The sequence below is a fragment of the Bos grunniens genome, chromosome 14, assembly GCF_055505025.1.
Source record: "Bos grunniens cultivar Pamir isolate PY7600 chromosome 14, Bosgru_T2T1.0, whole genome shotgun sequence".
NCBI lineage: Eukaryota > Metazoa > Chordata > Mammalia > Artiodactyla > Bovidae > Bos > Bos grunniens.
In genome coordinates, this window is record NC_141178.1 from 38824263 (window position 1) to 38846915 (window position 22653).

General features: G+C 40.9%; 1 pseudogene; it reads right to left on the bottom strand.

Moving 5' to 3' along the window:
• Nucleotides 1-6614: 6614 nt before the first annotated feature.
• LOC147359300 (SOSS complex subunit B1 pseudogene) lies at nt 6615-7304 on the bottom strand (annotated as a pseudogene).
• Nucleotides 7305-22653: the final 15349 nt, after the last annotated feature.

Consider the following 22653-nt stretch of genomic DNA (forward strand, 5'->3'; position numbering starts at 1 on the left):
TCCAACTAGAAATACACACCTTAAATTGCGCTGTACATGTTCAGCGATCTCTTTAACAGCTCTTATAAGCTTTGGCCTCTTTGCAGTATTTGACACCACTGACAGCTCTTCCTTTCTTCACATTCTCTCCTCCATGGACATCCATGACACTCCATCATCATGATTTTATTCTTTTTCTCTCTTTCTTCACACACTCATGTGTTTCCTTTTTTTCTCCTCCTTTTTCCTTCCTTCCCTTCTTTCAACAAATATTTCTTTCCCCTTTTCTCCTCCTCTCAAAGGTCTTTGCATTCAGGAACAGTTCTTTCTCACACATATATATCGCCAGCTTTTTACCTCTCACCTGAATTTGAATCCTGCCTGAAACTCTGTCTGTTCTCTGAGCATCCCTACTTCTGTCCTCCACAGGAAATACTCATTGTGTGTCCAAAGTTGCACTCTTCAGGACTTCCCTGGTGGTTCAGTGGTTAAGATTCCATGCTTCCTATGCAGGGGGCATGAGTTTGATCCCTGGTCAGGGAACTAAGATTGCATATGCCATGGGGTGTGACAAAAAAAAAACCACACACACAAAATTACACTGCTCCTTGTTCCTCTAGTCAGCTTCATCGTCTCTCATTTCCCACACATACAACTCCAAGCCTTGGCACGTGCTGCTTTCTCTATGTAGAACACCTTCCTCCCTTTTATTTACCCAATTTTTTTCTCATCCTAAAAAGTCCAGGGTCCTCCTCCCTCTGTCACATGGCCTCCTTTCTGCGTCTCCCTAGCACTGGCCTGTCCTACTTGTGGTGGTCATGGACACCAGTAGGCAGACATACAGCCTGATTTCAAAGCCAGGTCTGTTTGATTCCAGAACCAGTGCTTCTAACTACTGGGTCTTGTCCATTGATGTGTTTTAATACTCGACTAAAACAATCTCCTGAAAACTATAAGTGAATCTCAGTTGATGAAATGCCTTCGACCAAAAGCTTAGTATAGTAGAGGAAATGGATAAAATCTATGACTTGTGCTTGATAAATGGCTTTGCAGGACAATGATATTATTGAAGTTCCAGACACTCTGCTCCACGTGAGCTTTCCACAGACTCGTAACATTTTACCAGGTAGGAATGGAAGGCAGAATAACTAATGCTATTTATGGGAACCTGTTCTGGGCAGTCCTGACTCTTTGCTCATATACCTCCCTCCATGGATCAGCCTGTCCTGGCCGCTTTTACCTGGATAACTCCTTCTCATCACTTAAATGTCTTTTAGAAAAACTTTGATCCCCCCCGCTTGACCTTCCCACAACCACAACTGATTGGCCTAGAATAGAGTTTCTCAACCCTAGCACTATTGACATTTTGTACTGTAAATTGTTAGGATGTTCAGCAGCAAGCGTGGCCTCCATCCACTAGATACCAATAACATTCTCTCCACCCCTCTAGTCATGACAAAGTTACACATCTCCAGACATTGCCAAATATCCCTTGAGAGGCAGAACCACCTACAGTTGAGAATCATCAATCTAGAGGTAGGATATAACCCAAGTGAGCCGATTTGAGTTCTACCCTGGGATTTTTTAGATTAGAATTGAAGAAGAAGAACCAGTCCTCTCTGAGTCAGACCCTGAGCTGACATGAGGCTTCGAATCGATGGAGGGGCTGCTTCTTGACCTGTAAGGAGAGCTGATCTGCAATAAATGAGCAAAGTGCCTACATGTGGACCAAGAACGACAAGGCTCCTGGGTACATTCAAGTGCCTAGGTCTGCTTGGTGCTGAGTCCTTGCTGTGACCCTTCTCAGTGGTTCATTATTCCAGTTGCTTTTCCGTGACTTAAGCCAATAAATATTAGCAGTTTCGCCTAATCAATTTTTAAGTTGGGTGTATGACTCTTGTCACCATGAACTAACCTTACAACACTCTTCTCATGCTCTTTCAATGGCATGTGCTAGATTTGCTCATCTGCATCTGTAACTAGACTATAAGCTCCTTGAGGACAGGGATTTTTCCTTCACTGTTATGTCCTCAGCAGCTAATGTGCAGCTTGGCACACAGTAGATGAGCAATAAGTATTTATGGAATAGAGTTAATTAATCAAGGGATGGATGACTGAATGAATGAAGTAAGATGTGTTATGCTCCAGCCTCCCCCTTACGTGTTCACTGCTTCACATACTTAAGCACTTCCAGAGGCCTCTTTGGATAGGAGTCAAATGTGGGCACCCTGCAGAATGCTCCTTTCTGAACACTGTTTAGGAATGGCAGTGTTTAAAAAAATCACAAGGACTGGTTACTGTGGCCTCAAGGGCAATGCATGACTAGATAAATTCCTCTGGCAGGAATGAGATAGGATGGAGCCAAGTCAACTGGGGAAGAATCTGTGATGCAAGAAGCAACACATGATGGGAGACAGTTCTCTGGCAGCGTGGCCTGAGATCTCCCTAGGCAGCCAGGAAAGAATCCCGGTCATTATCAGAATCTAGTGTAACTGTAAAATATGACCTAATTAAGAGGTGTGTCAGCAACAGATGGAGAGTGTGCCTTCATGCTTCCCTCAGAGCGATAAACAAAGTGACGGCAATCACACTCCAACGCAGGCGTGAAAGTAGCAACCTCCTTATAGAGTTGTTTTAAATTCATTAATACCCTCTTTGCACGGAGAACTATCCCTGAAAAGTAGCAAATGCCTGGCCAGTGACAGCTATTGATATTATTGATTTCTCATTTGGGAAATCTTTTTTCTTCTTCAAAGATGAAACCCTCTCCACATAGAGACATGAAGTCTTAGAAAATCATCTTTTTTTCTTAAGGCTTCAATTTACTTACACATTATTTTTCAGAAGGTTTTTTTTTTTTAATCTTCATACTTCCAATTATTGCAGTCTAAAGAGTGAAAGGAGTTACTCAAATCTTCTGTTATAAATAAATCTTAAAGAAGTTAATTCACAGAAGTAAAAGACTTCTCAAAAATAAATTATTCCTGGGACTTGCCTGATGGTCCAGTGGTTAAGAATATATTTTCCAATGCATGGGACTCAAGTCTGATCCATGGTCCAGGGAGATCCCATGTGCCAAGGGGCAACTGAGCTCACGTGCCACAACCACTGAGCCTGCACTCTAGAGACTGTGACTGCACCTACATAGCCTACATGCCTAAAAGCCTCTGCATTGCAACAAGAGAAGCCACCACAAAGCTTGTGCACTGTGACTAGAGTGTAACTCCACTAGCCACAACTAGAGAAAGCCTTCAAACAACAATGAAGACCCAGAGCAGTCGAAATAAAATAAATAATGAATTAACACTCATCAAATATTTGTTCTATAGTATCATGTGTCAGACACAATCCAAGTTCACTGTCATTGTGGAGCTTATAGATTAGCAGCTGGGAAGACATTGAACACATGCAAATATAATTATGACAAGGCTGAGAAAGTGCAAACTGTTATATAAGGGTTTAGAGAGTTCACAAAACCTTTTCAGGGGATGGAATTTTTATGTTAAGACTGAAAGAATAAGGTAACCATGTTAAAGTTGTAGTCAGGGGAAGTCTGGAGAATTGTGGGGGATGACAGAAGAAGAAAAGCAGCAGGGGGCCTGAAAATTAAGCTAATGTATTCTAGGCAAAATCCCAAGGTAAGAAGAAGGGTGACCTCTCATCACAAAGAACCAAGAGGCCAGTTTCTGAAATGGAAAAGAGTGAGGAAAAGAACGACACACAGCAATCCTTCACAATGAGGCAGAAGGAAAATCACACAGAGCCTGGGAAGCCTTCATCTTCAAATCAGTGGGAAACCATTGAAGAGTGTAAGGAGAGAGACACAATCAGATGTGCTTTATGGGAGGGTAAGAGACTGTCACAGAATCCAGTTGAAAGATGATGATACCTCGGACTTGGTGTGATGACAGTGACAATTTAGAAAAGTAAATGGATTAGAGAAGTGTGTAAGAGATAGCATAAAAAAGAATTGGTGATTAATTAATGGGGAGAAGGAGGCATGGTGAGGAAGATGTAATTATAGATCAATGATGACTCCTAAGTTACTGGCTAAATCAACTGAGTGGATGGTGATGGCCTTTACTAAATTAGAGAACACTTGAGAAGATAAAAATTTGGGAGTAGGAAGGTGAGTTCTGTTTTAGAAAACATTGAGATTTACATGCCTGTTATGAAACATTCTGTGGCATACCTAGCTGAACACTAGAAAGGCAGATATGATGTTCTGGGGAAGATATTTTGCTGGAGAAATGAATTTGATAATCACCAGCATGACAATGATAATGGGAGTCTCAAGAGTAAGTGAAACTCTCTAAGGAGAGTTGATAGAGTGACAAGAGCTGAGAAACTCAGCAAGGAGCCCTTAGGAACTTCGAGGTAGAATGAACAGTAGAGGAGAAATAGTCAACAGGCAAACAGAAGGAACAACCAAGGTAGACAGCAGGATATACCATCACAAAACCAGGGAAAGAGAAGTTGTCACCAAGGAGTTATCAGCTGCATCAAACACTAATAGGAAGTTGAAATTCAAATCTATATTTAAGATTACAGTGGATTTAGTGGAAGAGAAGTCTTTGCTAATCTTCAGAAGAATGTTCTCAGATAAGTGAAGGCAACATTCTCTTGGGTAGACCAGTTGTTTTGGTAGCAGGCCACGTTTTATTCTAAGTTCAGTTCAGTTCAGTCACTCAGTCATGTCCAACTCTTTGCGACCCCATTAATTTCAGCATTCCAGGCCTCCCTGTCCATCACCAACTCCCGGAGTTCACTCAGACTCACATCCATCTAGTCGGTGATGCCATCCAGCCATCTCATCCTCTGTCGTCCCCTTCTCCTCTTGCCCCTAATCCCTCCCAACATCAGAGTCTTTTCCAATGAGTCAACTCTTTGCATGAGGTGGCCAAAGTACTGGAGTTTCAGCTTTAGCATCATTCCTTCCAAAGACATCCCAGGGCTGATCTCCTTCAGAATGGACTGGTTGGATCTCCTTGTAGTCCAAGGGACTCTCAGGAGTCTTCTCCAACACCACAGTTCAAAAACATCAATTCTTCGGCACTCAGCTTTCTTCACAGTCCAACACTTTCATCCATACATGACTACTGGAAAAACCATAGCCTTGACTAGATGGACCTTTGTTGGCAAAGTAATGTCTCTGCTTTTCAATATGCTATCTAGGTTAGTCATAACTTTCCTTCCAAGGAGTAAGCCCCTTTTAATTTCCTGGCTGCAGTCACCATCTGCAGTGATTTTGGAGCCCAAAAAAATAAAGTCTGACACTGTTTCCGCTGTTCCCCATCTATTTCCCATGAAGTGATGGGACCAGGTGCCATGATCTTAGTTTTCTGAATGTTGAGCTTTAAGCCAACCTTTTCACTCTCCTCTTTCACTTTCATCAAGAGGCCTTTTAGTTTCTCTTCACTTTCTGCCATAAGGGTGGTATCATCTGCATATCTGAGGTTATTGATATTTCTCCCGGCAATCTTGATTCCAGCTTGTGTTTCTTCCAGTCCAGCATTTCTCATGATGTACTCTGCATAGAAGTTAAATAAGCAGGGTGACAATATACAGCCTTGACATACTCCTTTTCCTATTTGGAACCAGTCTGTTGTTCCATGTCCAGTTCTAACTGTTGCTTCCTGACCTGCACCTTTAGTGGATCAAAAAGTTAGTGTGGCTGCTATGACTACAAGAAACCTATTCACCTGCAAAAAAAAAAAAGTCACGTAAGCAGAAATGGGGGCATATGGACGATCTATGTGGCATTACAATTTATTTGGCACTATAGCAAACTTCTATGTATTTATTTTTTATTATACTATTTGTATAATAGTATATACAAATTCCTGTGGATTAAACTTTGGAAGAAAAATAGCATTCTTGGAGGAAAAGGGAATTTGGAAACTAACTTGGGAGGTTAGGAGTGAAGAAGAGGACAAAATAGGACACTAGGAAGAGACTGTTGGAACACGTCTGGCGTAAAGGATAGAGAGTCAAAGCAGTGCCACGTGGGAACTGTGGACAGCGTGAGGAGTGAAAATGTTTAATGCTGACGAGAAAAAACTGCAGTGAAGGCGAGGTTAGAGCCACAAGGAGAACAGACGGCAGAGAGAGTGAGAAATTCCAGCAGGGAGTAGGATGCTTCAGACTCAGAGGAGAGGTCCAGGGAGAAGGGGAAGGCAGTGTCGCCATGGAGATTCGGAGACGGGAAGTTGGCAGTGGTCCAGCTGGCTCCCTCTAGTTTCTTCATGAGGTTGCAGACAAGGTCACCAGTGAGAATAGGAGGGGACAGCAGGTAATCAGGAAGTAAAGAGAGTAGGAAAGGATTGGAATACATTCCAAAGAGCTTTTTATTTTTATGTTTTCAACAGAGTGGTAACATTTATTAGGAAGGAGGGATTCAATTACACTTCTACATCACACATAAGAAACAGACTGTAACCATTGTTTCTAAAGCGGAAGGAAGGGAGGCAGAGCACCCTGACTCCCAGGAGACGGGCAGCTTCAGCTGAACAAGGAGGGGAGTATGGGCTGAGGGTGGATTAGGCTACTGCTCACCACTCCCGCACAGTGAACTTTAGTGACTCCTATACCTCCTGGCCCCACAGAGCCTGCAGCCCAGTAGAAAGCTGTGTTCTCTAGCAAACACTTGGGTTATGGCTGGTGGCAGGGAGGAAAAAGGTCTTTTGCTTTCTTTTGCTGCTCCTCTGGGTTGTTTTGTTTTGGTTTTTTTTTTTTTTGCCTTTACTGACATGGTTGCTGGAGGGGCCAGGAGGGCAGTAGCTGTGGTTGGGCTGACTTCAGATAATTCAAGTGCTGGGGGAGTGGAGTCAGAGGAAGTGTGAGGGGGTGCAGGCCACCACCAGGACCTGGTGGGGTGCTCAGTCCAATGCGTTCTGGCTCTTAGAGGCTGGAGAAGTGGCAGGGAGTCCAGGGAGCCTTAAGACTGCTGTTCTGAACCATCTTGTTGGGTGCCTGCTGGGCACTGTATTCTGGGTTTGGCTCACTGAATTTAGGAACCTCAGAATAAACCATACGGAATTCTCCAATCTTCTGAAGATCACACCCATGGCCAGTGCACAATGGCACACAACCTTTGAACACCGAATAACTTTTAGTGAGCTGGATAGTGTAGCCAGGCTGGATCAGGTTGGCCTTATCGTCCCAGACAGAGATATCGATGCCGCCAGTTTTGTCTGCCGCTTCGCAGGCCCACACCTCGTCCCCATTCTTTGTCTTGGTCACTCAGACTGTCTCCAGCACAATGAAATGAGGTTCAAGTTCTTGAGCCCGGGCTTGATATACTTCACAAAGGTCTCCATCATCATACTGCTCAAGCCTCAGCATCACACCGGCAAGACTGCTGGACACTGCATGCCACTGAGCCGTTTGCAGGCCAAAAAGCTTTTTATTAAAGTGAGCATGGTTTGGTTGGGGAGCTTGTAGTCTTGACTATTCCTACACTTTGCAATTTAAGTCATAAGTATTTGGGACTCTTGATATGGTTTGCATTATACTCTAGAGATCAAGTAAGAAAATTATGTTAGTCTTAGAAAAATGAATGATCGCAATAGAATATAAAAAATATGAATTACTGTTAAGATATCTTATATTCATTATATATACGATTAAGTTTTAACACTTGGTGGTATATTTTTAATTTTTTAAATTTATTTCTATTGGAGTATGAAAGTGAAGTTGCTCAGTCGTGTCCCACTATTTGCGACCCCATAGACTATAGCCTACCAGGATCCTCCATCCATGGGATTTTCCAAGCAAGAATACTGAAGTGGATTGCCATTTCCTTCTCCAGGAGATATTCCTGACCCAGGGATTGAACCCAGGCCTCCCACATTGTAGGCAGACGCTTTATGGTGTGAGCTACCAGGGAATTGCTTTAAAATATTGTGTTAGTTTCTGCTGTACAGCAAAGTAAATCAACTATACATGCACATATATTCCCTCTTTTGGGATTTTCTTCCCATTTAGGGCACCAGAGAGTGCTGAACAGAGCTTCCTCAGCTATACAGGAGGTTCTCATTAGTTATCTGTTTGAAGCTGTAGTTTTAAAACTTGACATAAACTTGCCGCAGTTTCATGTTGTACAAATTCTTTTCATCAAAGTGAATGCAGGTGAATTATGCCCTCTCCTTTAGCAAGATTTTTGTTGACTTTTTTGCCATTTTCAACCCCTTCTCATAGCTGCACTGATCTATGTTGCTGTTCAGTGGCTAAGTAGTATCTGAGTCTTTGCGACCCCATGGACTGTAGCCTGCCAAGCTTCACTGTCCTTGGGGTTTCCCAGGCAAGAATACTGGAGTGGATTGCCATTTCTTCCTCCAGGGGATCTTCCTGACCCAGGGATTGAATTTGCATCTCTTGAGTCTCCTGCATTGACAGGCAGGTTCTTTACCATAGGACCATTCAGGGAAACCCTATATCCATTCTTTAAGATGTTGAGGTTTTCCATATCCTCCCACCTTCTGAATAAACTGTACACTATTAAATGGTGCCCCTCTCTTCTCCCAACCTGCTAGTTTTCCCTTTATTTAACAATAACTAATAATGTGCACTGTCTTAAATTTTTTCAAAGTGCTATCATATACCTGATCCTATTTATTATCATAAAAACACTGTGAATTATATATTTTGCTCATCATTCTGTAGATAAAATTGAGACAACTTGTTCAAAATTGCATGATCACCAAAAGCAAGGCTGGAATTTAAACCAAAGTCTTCTAATCTTTCAACTGAATACATTTCACTCTGTATTTTCTAAGTGGAATAGCAATGCCTTTTTACTTAAGAGTTCCAGTGCTCATTTCAGCAGCACATATACTAAAATTGGAACGATAAAGAATTCTATATTGTAACATGACTATACACAAATTACTTAAAAGTTGGTCTATTTAAATAAAAACAAAAAGTAAGTAATAATAGAGATGGTTTGGCAAAAGACACGAAGATATGTGTAAATGAGACTTCCCTGGTGGCACAGTGGATAGAAATCAACCTGTCAACACAGGGGACATGGATTTGATCCCTGGCCTGGTAAGAATCCACATGTCACAGAGCAAATAAGCCAGAACCACTGAAGTCCGTGTGCCTAAATCCTGTGTTCTGCAACAAGAGAAGCCACCACAGGGAGAAGCCTAATCACTATAACTGGAGAGTACCCCCCTGCTCACTGCAGGTGGAGAAAGTCCAGGCAGAGCAACGAAGACAGACTGCAACCAAAAATCAGTAAATATATAAATAAATACAATTTTTAAAATTTTATAAAAGAGTTGTGTTTCAACTTTGATTAAAAAAAAAAGGTATGTGTGAATAAATGAAATTTTCTTAGTCTTCATAGTCACTGAAAATGGGACAAAAACCAGGGATAATTCTTCCATTTTTAAGATGAAGGCTAAGTTAATGAGTGGCTATGACTTTTATCAGAGTAATAACAGAAAGGTGTACCTTCCCTTAACAAAATTTGATTATTTAAATTCAACTCCCTCTCCTCCAAAAAAATCAAGTGAAGAGGAAATTACATTACAAAATGACCTTTCATTGTGAAGACCTTTAAATAATAATTGTAGGTAACCTTTACATGCCTGGGGCTTTCCCTGGACCCTATAGGCATCTCTTATAATCCTTCTACCACCTTGTGAGGTAAGTAGGTTTATTAATCTAGTTTTTCAGATGAAGAAGTGTAGTAAAATACAAACCATCATATCCTACATAGTATGTGGGCATAGTTTCATGGAACAGCAAGTTCCAATTAATGACAATGTATAATAACACTCCGTAAAGATTCTGTTCCCCTTCTCCTTTTTTTTTCTCTAGAATAAAAGTCAAGAAAGCCAGATCTTAACCCTGATTCTATCACTAGTTGAGTTGTAATCCTTAGACACATCTTTCAAATTCTAAGCCTTGGTTTTCCACATCTACAAAATAAAAAGTTTGAATTTTGCCATCCCCAATGTCCTCTTTATTTCTAAAACTACTCTTTTACCCTTCAAATTGCTAATATGGATATAGATCATGCCAGGAATGCACAGACTGCCTAAGTCAGATGTACTGGTGAGGATCTACTGCTCAAATTGTTCCCAACTGGTCTGATAGAACACAAGTACCATGATTCTTATCACTTGTCCTCAAAGAAAGAAACTGGGTTAATTGACCTATTTCCAGTAATAGGATTGGAGGAATTATTAATGCATAGCACTTTAAGTGATAACCCAGAAAATCGACGAACATTTCTGGAGCTACTATTCCAGCCAGACATTGGGAGGGGACACTGCACGCAGAGATTTTCTCATCGTTAAAGAGCTTATGAAGGAAACTAAGGAAAATATAAGTTGCTGATCCAAGTGTAGACTTGGAAAGGCCCTTTGACCTCGTCTAGTCACAGATTTACAGAAGGTAAAGGCTGAAAAGGACCTTAGAAAAGCATCCCCCTCCCAGTACCACTCCCAGATGAGAAGACCAAGGGCCAGAAGAATGAGATCACTGGTCGGCAAAGACAGTGAGTTCATGAAAGAGCAACGATTAGAGCTCCATTCAAGAGCCACAGTAGGTCCGCTTAATTGGAGGGAAGGATATAGGTTAAAGGATAGTTTCCGATTGAGATGGTTATGAAGGACTTTCTGGGTCCTACCCAAGAGCTGAGTAGTCAACAAAGGTCTTCATGGTGGAGAAGGGTTCACTTGGCAGTCAAGAAATCACTGCATGAAAAAAAAAAAAAAAAAAGAAATCACTGCATGAAACACAGTCATTAACAATGAAGTTAGGCCCATCTCTACATATTTGATGTGGAAAAATTAGCAAGTGATGTGGAACAATTTTTAAAATGAGAGAATTCCCTGGGGCTCCAGTGATTAGGACTCCATGCTTCCCACTGCCAAGGGCACAAATTTAGTCCCTAGTCTGGGAACTGAGATCCCATATGCCATGTAGCCAAAAAAAAAAAAGAGATAAGAGAAAAAACAAGATATTCAGCTATGTTTGTGTGTGTGTGTACGTTTGTGTATAAATGCATAAGATATCTCTGGACAGATTAAAATCCTGGCAACTATGTTTGCCTAGGGAATTGGGTGGTTGAAGTACAGGTGTGGGAGTTGGATACATTTTTCCCTGTATGTCCTTTTGAACATTTGACTTTGGAAACTGACATATATATTACCTTCATAAAATCATCATTTTTTAAGAAGACATTTTTGTCTAATCTGGAAAGCTTCTTTTTATAATTAAATTAAATCTGTTGATGTTACAGATAGTACCCTCTGGTAAAGTAGTCATCGGACTATAGAGAGATACTGCTACTGCTAAGTCACTTCAGTCGTGTCCGACTCTGTGCGATCCCATAGATGGCAGCCCACCAGGCTCGCCCATCCCTGGGATTCTCCAGGCAAGAACACTGAGAGATAAGATCAAGACTAATTATATCATAGTGCCTCATTTATATCCAAAAAACGTTAGAGAGGGTGTGACATCCTGACATTAAAAGTTGATTTATTTCCCTTTGTGCTTACTCTCCCAGTAATGACTGCAGCTGTTGAATGGGTGCCAGATACTGTCACATACAACTTGGATGGGAATCTAAACGCAGTCACATCCTCCCACAACTGGCTGAGGACTCAGTGGGTGCTATAAATAACAGGGACAAACAAATTCAATCCTGCTTTCCAAACGCAATTCATGAGAGCTCGGCAGAAAAGTGAACTTGACAACACATTGGAGACTTTCTCTACTAAAATTGGGAGACAGAAATACCCAGTTTGATCAGACTTTGCCTTTACTAGTTGTCTTGTTTCTGGAACGCAACTGGACTCAGAACACATCTAAATCCACTTAACAAGTGCTGTTATAACAGGAATAAATCTACAAAGAGGAAGGTCAGAGAAAGACATTCCCAACGGAGTTTGTGGTTATGTAGGAACCATCTGCTTCATCTAATAACATTTCAAAGCTTTTGTGTGAATGCATCCTCAGTCTCAGAATTGCATATATTAGCTAGCTTTAGGTTTTCTAGAAAGTAAAAAGGCATCTACCAAGTGGATTGTGTGTAACTCACTCTTTAAACCCTTTTTGGGTAGCAGAAGTAGCAACAATGACCTCCTCGTGTAGAACATCTGGCTAGTGACTTGCCAGTTTGGGAATTTTTCTGGTCTGCTTTGTAGGGTTGTTGTTGTTCATCACTCAGTTATGTCCAACTCTGCGACGCCATGGACTGCAGCACCCCAGGCTTCCCTATCCGTCACTGTCTCCCGATGTACGCTCAAACTCATGTCCATTGGGTCGGTGATGCCATCCAACCATCTCATGCTCTATTACCTGCTTCTCCTTCTGCCCTCAATTTTTCCCAGCATCAGGGTCTTTTCCAAACAGTCGACTCTTTGCATCAGGTGGCCAAAATATTGGAGCTTCAACTTCAGCAACAGTCCTTTGAATGAATATTCAGGGTTGATTTCTTTAGGATTGACTGGTTTGATTTCCTTTATGTCCAAGGGACTCTCAAGAGTCTTCTCCGCACCACAGTTTGAAAGCATTAATTCTTGGTCACACAGCCTTCTTTATGTTCCAACTCTCACATTCATACATGACTGCTGATCTGGACCTTTGTAGGCAAAGTGGTATCTCTGCTTTTTAATACACTATTTAGGTTTGTCATAGCTTTTCTTCCAAGGAACAAGCATCTTTTAATCTCATGGCTGCAGTCACCATCTGCAGTGATTTTATAGGGTTGGCCCAAGCCAAACCCTCATGCTAACAGGTGCAAACTTACCATAACACAATTTTCCAATGGTTCCATCTTTAGTCTAGTCACTTCAACCATAGCAGTGGTTCAGAATCACCTAAGGAGCTTTGGGAAAATTCAAGGACCTGTATCTTCTCTGTCTCCAAACATCCTGAACTGTGAGGATCCCTGAGGAGGTAGGGCAATGGAGTGGATGGAGAACTATGATGTGAGGTACAGGAAGACAGTGGAAGGTGGAGCAGGGGGAACTGGTTCCCGGCCTCTAGGCCACAGTGTGGATTTTGATTTTCAGTCTAAGAGCAAAAGGGTATCCAACGGAAACTGTTAAGAGGAAAGACTGCTTAGGTAGATGCTTGTTTTTATTTCTTGAAATAATTTTATTTATGTATTCACTTAGTCTGCACTGGGTCTTCGTTGCTGCATGGGCTTTTCTCTAGTTGTGGCAAACAGGGGCTACTCTTTAATTGCCCTGCATGGGCTTCTTTTTGCAATGGCTTCTCTTGTTGCAGAGCTTGGGCTCTAGAGTTTGGGCTTCACTAGTTGTGGCACATGGGCTCTGAGGTTGTGGCTTCCAGGCTTTAGAGCACAGGCTCAATAGTTGTGGCACATGGGCTTAGGTGCCCCACAGCATACGGTTCCTCGCTGACCAGGGATCAAACCTATGTCTCTTGCACTGACTGGTGGCTTCTTTACCACTGAGCCACCAGGGAAGCCTTTGTTTTGTTTTGTTTTTTAATCCACGTGGCCGTAGTGTAGGCACTTAGAAGGGGACAAAAGTGGATCTTGCCCACTTGGGAAGATTTGTAATAATCCAGCCAGTCTGACCTAGGAAAGAGGCAGTAGAGAAAAGAAGAGTGGACAGACTTGGGGGACACATAGGAGATGAAACCAACTGAGCCACGTTGGTAATTGATTGGATATAGGACAGAGGGAAATGAGACAAATTGAGAAGAGTTGCCAAATTCCTAGGATTCTGACAAAGGTAGAAATTTGTACTTTTGCCTAGTCCTTCTTGGCCTGGTTGATTCACTGCTGCTGGCTGAACTTGGCCTGGGGTCTGGATGAAGGCCATTCTTGGCACTGTTTCATGAACCAGTGGTTCACCACCCTGGGTGCCCACATAACCACTACTCAGACCCCAAAGAATAATGCAGTCACCGAATGTTTTGTGCCTCTTCTTAACCAGAAAATACTGTTTACAAGCAATAGAAGGATATTTTATTTAATATTTAGAGACTCAATCACCACATGCTATTTAGAAAAGTTTGTACCATGCAAAAGTAAAATTGAAAAGAGCAAGTATTTATTGATAGAAAATATTTGCTATTGCTTAAAAACATAAAAGCTATTTAGAGGTTTACCTTAATTTAGTCATTTTACCTGTATGTATGTGTAGGTGTGGATGTATGGAGGTGTGCGTCTGTGTGTCGTGTCCAACTCTTTGTGACCCCATGAACTGTAGCCCCCACCGCCCCCCAACCCCCACGCTTCTCTGTCCATTGTACTCTCCAGGCAAGAATACTGGAGTGGGTTGCCATTCCCTCCTCCATGGAATCTTCCCGACCCAGAAATCAAACCTGTGTCTCCTGGCTCTCCTGTATTGGTAGGTGAGTTCTTTACTGCTAGCTCCACCTGGGAAGCCAATAGATATATGCATAAACACATACCTATATATGTTTAGGATGTCTGTGTGAGGTAGTTTTGAGAATCTGACTGAACTTTCATGTGTTAGCTTCGTAATCCCTTAAAAGCAACAAAATATTACCATGATGTTTGTGGTTAAGGAAGCGATTCCATCTTTACAGATTGTCTGATGTTTAATGTGTAAATCAATCCACAATTGACTCTAGACAGATTGGTACTGGACCTCCACTCTATTTTTTCATTTAATTTTTTATTGAAATACAATTGACATACAATATGATATTAGTTTCAGGTGTGCTACATAGTGATTTTATACTTGCATACATTATTAAATGATGACCATAGTAAGTCTAGTAACCATCTGTCCCTGTACAAAATTGTTACAATATATTGGCCATGTTCTTTATACTTTATATTACATCCCCATAGTTTATTTATGACTGGAGATTTGTATTTCTAAACCCCCTTCACCTATTTTGTCCCTCCCACTCCCACCTCCCTCTCGTTTGTCCCTGCATCTATATGTCTATTTTCATTTACTGTGTGTTTGCTTTTTAGATTCTACACATAAGTGAGATCATATGGCATTGGTCTTTTCCCCTCTGACTTATTTCTCTTAGCATAACACTCTCCAGGATCCATCCATGCTGTTGCAAATGGCAAGATTTCATTTATATTTATGGTTGTGTAATATTCCATTCTATACATGTATCACATCTTCTTTATCCATTCGTCTGTCAGTGGACACTTAGGTTGCTTCCATACCTTGGCTATTGTAAATAATTCTATAATGAACATGGGGTGCAGTTAGGGACCTCTACTCTCTTGATTCCATGGCTGATAAAAAGGTTCTGAGAGGTTTGAACAGCTCAGAGGGGATCATTCTTGGCGTTAGAGTGAGGGATACAAATTTCAGAGACTCCCCTCTGAGCTGCTACTTACTCTCACTGGGTGTTGGATAAATGCACTAACCCCCTTTCAGTCAAGCCAAGACCCCTGAAAAAAGTGTTTTCTCTATAGAGGAAAGTACTTGAAAGAACTTGGGAGCAAGTTCGTGGAGCCCTCCATCTTACCTCTCCTTGTTGAAACAGCTTCACCAGTAAATTGCTGTTAAATAGGTGGTTTATCTGGTTTTATTGCCCTTAATTTTATTACCTGCCCAATATAATCTTGGCCCAAGTTTCCCTTGCTTGGAGGCATGCTAAAAACTTTATGTCTAGGCAAGCCCCACCCAAGGAAAGATTTCGCTTTCTTGGGTGTGGGCTCCAAGCCAGCCCTGTAGGCTGAGGCACACTCTAACGGCCTCATTTAGAAGCTCTAAACCATTCTATAACCTTCCTTTCGGGTCTAGGGAGAGGTGGAAATAATTCAGAGAACCAAGATTAAATGATTAAGCAAAAAGAAAGAGGCAACAAGCAGAGATATTTTTCTACATCCTCAGAAATGATCAGAATCTCTGTTTTAGATGTGACTTGCTTTAACATCTAACCACACTGAGAAACACTTGTGGTCAAGGGAGACATCTATCACCTAGAGTCTTGGCTGGGGATTGAGGTCTAGCAACGCCCCTCACAGAAGTGAAGTGAAGCAGTGGAGCTGAGAGCAGCGAGGTGGGAGAAGAAACAAGCAGGTGGAAAGTGAGGAAGTGAAGTTGAGCTTTCAGTGAAGAAGGGCGAAGTTTCCCCATCTGTTCTCTGGCGTTGGGCCCAATCTCGCTATCTTGCCATTTCACATTTCTGAGGGGATCTCTCTCCTTCACTCTCTCTCTTTCCTATACTTCTGGGGAACATGTTTGACCACAGGGACCCCAAGGCCTTTCTCACCGCCCACAACATGGCTTGAGCAGCTGTTGCTACTACTTTAAAAGCCTAGTCCTTCATTGCCTTTTAATCCTTTCTAGAACATTCTTCCTGATACCTTTTATTTAAATACATGTAATAAAGCATTTTTTGGTGCTGGTTTCTTAGGTCAATTCGATTCTACTCCTGTTGCTCTTTTTCAACAACTCATGGAAAATTTGTTTTCTCTTCCTTCTTTACTACCCACATCTCCACACCCACTCTCTGCTGCCGGTTTGACCACAGCCGGCCACAGGCCAAGAAAGCGTGGGTGGGCAGGTGCCAGTCTCTGACTGCTAGAAGCTACAGGACCTGGGACTGCAGAGTGCGGGGGTGGAGAGAGAAGTAGACTGCAGCCTGCAGGCTTTCTCAAGAAGCTTAAGAGAACTTTTCTTTTAATTTTGTTCTTTTAATTTTTGTATCTACTCATTCTGTAGATAAACAACAAAGTCCTACTACATATTACAGGGAACTATATTCAGTATCTTGTAGCAACTATAATGGAAAGAATCTGAAAAAGAATATATGTACAAATGTATGCATATATATACATAAATATCTATACACACACACATTTGTTGTTATTTTTCAGTTGCCCAGTCGTGTTGAACTCTTTGTGAGCCCATGGACTGCAGCACACCAGGCCTCCCTGTCCCTCACCATCTCCTGAAATTTGCCCAAGTTCATGTCCTTTGCATTAGTGATGCAATACAGTCATCTCACCCTCTGATGCCTTCTTCTTCTGCCCTCAATCTTTCCCAGCATCAGGGACTTTTCCAATGAGTTGGCTGTTCGCATAGATGACGAAAAATACTGGGGCTTCAGCTTCAGCATCAGTCCTTCCAATGAGTATTCAGGGCTGATTTCCCTTAAGGTTGTCTGGTTTGATCACCTAGCTGTCCAAGGGACTTTCAGAATTCTTCTCCAGTACCACATTTTGAAGGCATCAACACACACATATATGTGTATTAAAAAACTGAATCAGTTGTATACCAGAAAATAATACAACATTGAAAATAAACTATATTTTAATAAAATAGAAAGAATTCTGAATAAAAACAATATATGCTGCTCTAAGAAAGCTCTCCACTACATACTCAGAAGTGAGAATGCTTACTGATAACTAGTTAGTAGTACCTGATTGCATTTGCTGTTTGTTGTCTAAGAATGTGCATATGCATGAGACTTTTCTGGAAGGGGAGACAAAGGATTGCTCACAGTGATTACCTCTGAGGAATGGGTTGTGTGTGTGTGGAAGGGGAAGTCCTACTTTTTATTGTGTATGCTTCTATATTGTTTGAATTTGTTTTTTCTCAAGAGTATGTATTGCCTTTATAAACAAGTTTTAAGATTTTCAAAGAGAAATGTTTATTTTCTGTCCCTTGATGATTCATTGACCCATGGTAATTAGAATCATTAATATCATATCAAATGGAAGTTGAGAGTCAATAATACAGAATAACTCTGTCTTAAGTGACAGGTTGAACAACTAATAATAATATCACTTAAAATACTTGTGATATGCCATAGAAGCAGTCATTTCTTTAAAATAATGACTTAATACTTGTCAAAATCAAATGAAGTAGCTACTTTACAATCCTCAATTTATAAATAAGGAAACAAGCTCTGAGAGGTTACATAATAGTCTCAAGGTCACACAACTAGTTAGTAAGTGCCTGGAAGCCTACCACTTCATAAGGGCAGGATAAATACCTGCCTTGTCTCCAAATCCTAGCAAAATGCTTGGTATGTGACCAGGGACACAGATATACCTGTTGAATGAATAATATAAAGCTTATGGCCTAATTAACTACAACATTCAATTCCCCTCAAAAACCATACTTAGGGTTGCCAAAAGGCACTTCATCAGCACATTCACAGGTGCAGGCACAAGTTCTGGATCAGAGTGGCATTGAAGGAAACGTAAAACCTAAGGTAAATGCTCACACCCTAGTGCTATACTCCCTGCCTGCTGGTTCCTGCTCCAGAATCTTCCTTCTATACTCCTCCCTCAACCTCTGAGGTAATAAAAACATTTTTGCTTTTTCTGACTTATTTACTACCCTAGCATTTCACTCATTTATTCATTCACTCACTCACTCATCAAATATTTAGTGAATACCTACCATTTGCAAGGCATTAAGGATACAGCAATGGAAAACAGAGAAAAGGCCATTTCCGCCTCTAGCAATTATCCTAAAGGAGGAGACAGACAAAAGAAAAATAAAAAATAAATAAATAAGAAAATATTAGGTAGTCTTAAGTATGTTAAAGGAAAAACATGTTATCACAAATCCCAATTGTATTATGAAAAAAATGTAATGTTTATTTTCCTAAATTCCTTTCTTTAAAAGTTTTTGGAGGGATTTTCCTGGCAGTTCAGTGGTTAAGATTCTACATTCCCAATGCAGGGGGTGCAAGTTCAATCCCTGGTCAGGGAACTAAGATCCCACATGCTGTGGGGCATGGCCAAAAATTTTTTTTTTAAGTTATCGGATGCATCACTATGTGTAAAATAAATAACTAATGAGAACATACTGTAGAGCATAGGGAACTCTACTCAGTGCTCTGTGGTGACCTAAATGGGAAAAGCTGATTCACTTTACTGTACAGTAGAAACTAACACAACACTGTAAAGCAACTATACTCCAATAAAAAAAGGTTTTTTTTTTTAAGTTATTGGAAGCAAAAGATGAATTTAGGCCCTTACCTTACACCAAAACCAAAAAAATTAACAAACAGGGATCAGAGACCTAAATGTAAATATGAAAACTATACAACTTTTAGAGAAAAACATGGAAATATATCTTTCTGGGCACGGGCAAAGATTTCCTAGATACAATACCAAAAGCACAATACATTAAAGAAGTGAACTTCGTCAAACTTTAAAACTTTTGTGCTTTAAAAACACTATTAAGAAAATGGAAAGATAAGTGAGAAAATATTTGTAATCATATATTTGATTTAAAAAAACTTGTATCAAGAACTTATAAAGAACTCTTACAGTTCAATAGTAAGACAATCAAATTTTAAAATGGGCAAAATATTGTGTATATGTTTTACTGAAATTTATATATATAGAAGAAGCACAAGCTGGAATCAAGATTGCGGGGAGAAATATCAATAACCTCAGATATGCAGATGACACCACCCTTATGGCAGAAAGTGAAGAGGAACTCAAAAGCCTCTTGATGAAAGTGAAAGAGAAGAGTGAAAAGGTTGGCTTAAAACTCAACATTCAGAAAACGAAGATCATGGCATCTGGTCCCATCACTTCATGGGAAATAGATGGGGAACAGCAGAAACAGTGTCAGACTTTATTTTTTGGGGCTCCAAAATCACTGCAGATGGTGACTGCAGCCATGAAATTAAAAGACGCTTACTCCTTGGAAGGAAAGTTATGACCAACCTAGATAGCGTATTGAAAAGCAGAAACATTACTTTGCCAACAAAGGTCCATCTAGTCAAGGCTATGGTTTTTCCAGTGGTCATGTATGGATGTGAGAGTTGGACTGTGAAGAAAGCTGAGCGCTGAAGAATTGATGCTTTTGAATTGTGGTGTTGGAGAAGACTCTTGAGAGTCCCCTGGACTGCAAGGAAATCCAGCCAGTCCATTCTAAAGGAGATTGGTCCTGGGTGTTCATTGAAAGGACTGATGCTAAAGCTGAAACTCCAATACTTTGGCCACCTCACGCAAAGAGTTAACTCACTGGAAAAGACCGTGATGCTGGGAGGGATTGGGGGCAGGAGGAGAAGGGGATGACAGAAGATGAGATGGTTGGATGGCATGACTGACTCGATGGACACGAGTTTGAGTAAACTCTGGAAGTTAGTGATGGACAGGGAGGCCTGGCTGCTGTGATTCATGGGGTCACAAAGAGTCGGACACGACTGAGTGACTCAATTGAACTGAACTGAACTGACACATACATACGGCGGCTTCCCTGGTGGCTCAGAGGTTAAAGCGTCTGCCTCCAATGCGGGAGACCCGGGTTCAATCCCTGGATTGTGAAGATCCCCTGGAGAAGGATTTTGGCCTGGAGAATCCCATGGACGGAGAAGCCTGCACTTCACTTCAATTCACTTCACTTCACTTCATATATGTATAGCTAATAAGTTCATGAAAAGATGCTTAACATCATTAATTGTTAAGGAAATGCAAACTAAAATCACATGAAATACCACTTAACACCCACTGGAAATGTAATTTAAAAGATGGTTAGTCATACTGAGACACATTTTAACTTCTGAAAATTTAATTATAGACGAGAGAATCTTAAAAGCAGCAAGAGAAGAACAACATTACATACAAAGGAACACCTATAAAACTATCAACAGATTTTTCAGCAGAAACTTTGCAGGGAAGAAGCAAGGAGTAGGACATATTCAAAAAGCTGAAGGAAAAACACTGCCAACCAAGAATACTTCCCCAGCAAAGTTTTCCTTTGGAGTTGAAGGAGGAATAAAGAATTTTCCAGAGAAGCAAAAGCTGAAGGAGTTCAGCACTACTAGGCTGACCAAGTGAAAAATATTAAAAGGACTTCTTAAACCTAAACAAAAGGATGCTAATTAGTAACAAGAAAACATGAAAATATAAATCTCACCAGTAAAGGTAAATATGTATTTAAACTCAGAACACTCTCCTGCTATATTGCTGTTGGGTAAATCACTTATAAATCCAGATAGAAGGTTAAATAATAAAGAATTTAAAACAGTTAAAATTAAAATAATTTGTTGACGGATATACAAGGTAAAAAGAAATTGTGACATCAAAACATCAAATGGAGAAAGATAATAAAAATATATAACTTTAGAATGTGTTCAAAGTTAAGTTGTTATCAACTTCAAATAGATTGTTATAAATATAAGGTGTTTTATGGAAGCCTTATAGCAACAACAAAATAAAATGCTACAGTAGATACACAAAAGATAAAGAGGAAGAAATCTAACCATGAAAGAGAGTGAGTGAAAGTCACTCAGTCATGTCTGACTCTCTGTGACCCCTTGGACTATACAGTCCGTGGGATTCTCCAGGCCAGAATACTGGAGTGGGGAGCTGTTCCCTTTTCCAGGGGATCTTCCCAACTCAAGGATTGAACCCAGGTGTCCTGCATTGCAGGCAGATTCTTTACCATAAAGAGGAAGAAATATAAGCATACCACTACAGAAAAGTAGCAAATCAAAGGGAGAGAGCAAGAGAAGAAGAAAGGAATAAAGGAATGAGAAGGCAGTCAGAAAACAATAAACAAAATGGCAATAGTAATCTCATATCTATCTATTATTGGTTTAAGTGTAAATGAAATAAATTCTACAGTCAAAAGATCTAGAGTGGGTAAATGGATTAAAAGCGAAATTAAGGGATTTCCCTGGTGGTACAGTGGATAAGAATTCACCTGCCAGTGCAGGGACGTGGGTTCAGTCTCTGTTCTGGGAAGATTCCATGCGCCAAGGAGCAACTAAGCCTGTGCACCACAACTCCTGAGCCCATGTTCTTCAGGCCACAAGCCACAGCTACTGAGCCTGCATGACACAACCACTGAAGCCCGTGCACCTAGAGCCAGTGCGTCTCAAGAAGAGAAGCCACTGCAGTGAGAAGCCCATGCATCACAACAGAGAAGATACCTGCTCCCCACAACTAGAGAAAGCCCATGCACATTAACAATAAACCCCACTCCCCACAACTAGAGGAAGCCCATGCACAGTAACGAAAACCCAGTGCAACCAAAATAAATAAGCAAATAAGTTTTAAAAATACATAAAAACAAAATTGAGGGGACTTTATTTTAAAGAACTTCCCTGGTGGTCCAGTGGTTGGGAATCCACCTTCCAATGAAGGGGACATGTTTTCCATCTCTGGTTGGGAAACTAAGATCCCATCTGCCATGGGGCAATTAAGCCCATGCCATAACTAGAGAGCCCACATGCCACAACTAAGTAAATGTTTTAAAAACTTAAGACCCAACTCTATGTTGCCTACAAGAGACACATCTACTTTAAGAACAAACAGACTGAAAGTGAAGGGATGGAAAAAATAGTACATACAGATGGAAACCAAAAGAAGCAGAGGTAACCATATTTGTGTGTGTGTGTGCTCAGTCATGCCCAACTCTCTGCAAAAACCAGACCCCATAGACTGTAGCCCACCAGGTTCCTCTGTCCATGGGATTTTCCAGGCAAGAATACTAGAGCAGGTTGCCATTTCCTACTTCCTGAACCAGGGATCGAACTTGAGTCTCTTGCATCTCCTGCATTGGCAGATGGATTCTTTACCACTGCACCACCTATGAAGACCCTAGCTATACTTATACCAGGCAAAATAAACTTTAAACCAAAGACTGTAATGAAAGAGAAAGGTCATTATATAATGAAAAAGGTGTTAATCCAACAAGAAGATATAATATTTGTAAATATTTATGCACCCAACATAGAAGTGGTTTCCCTGGTGGTTCA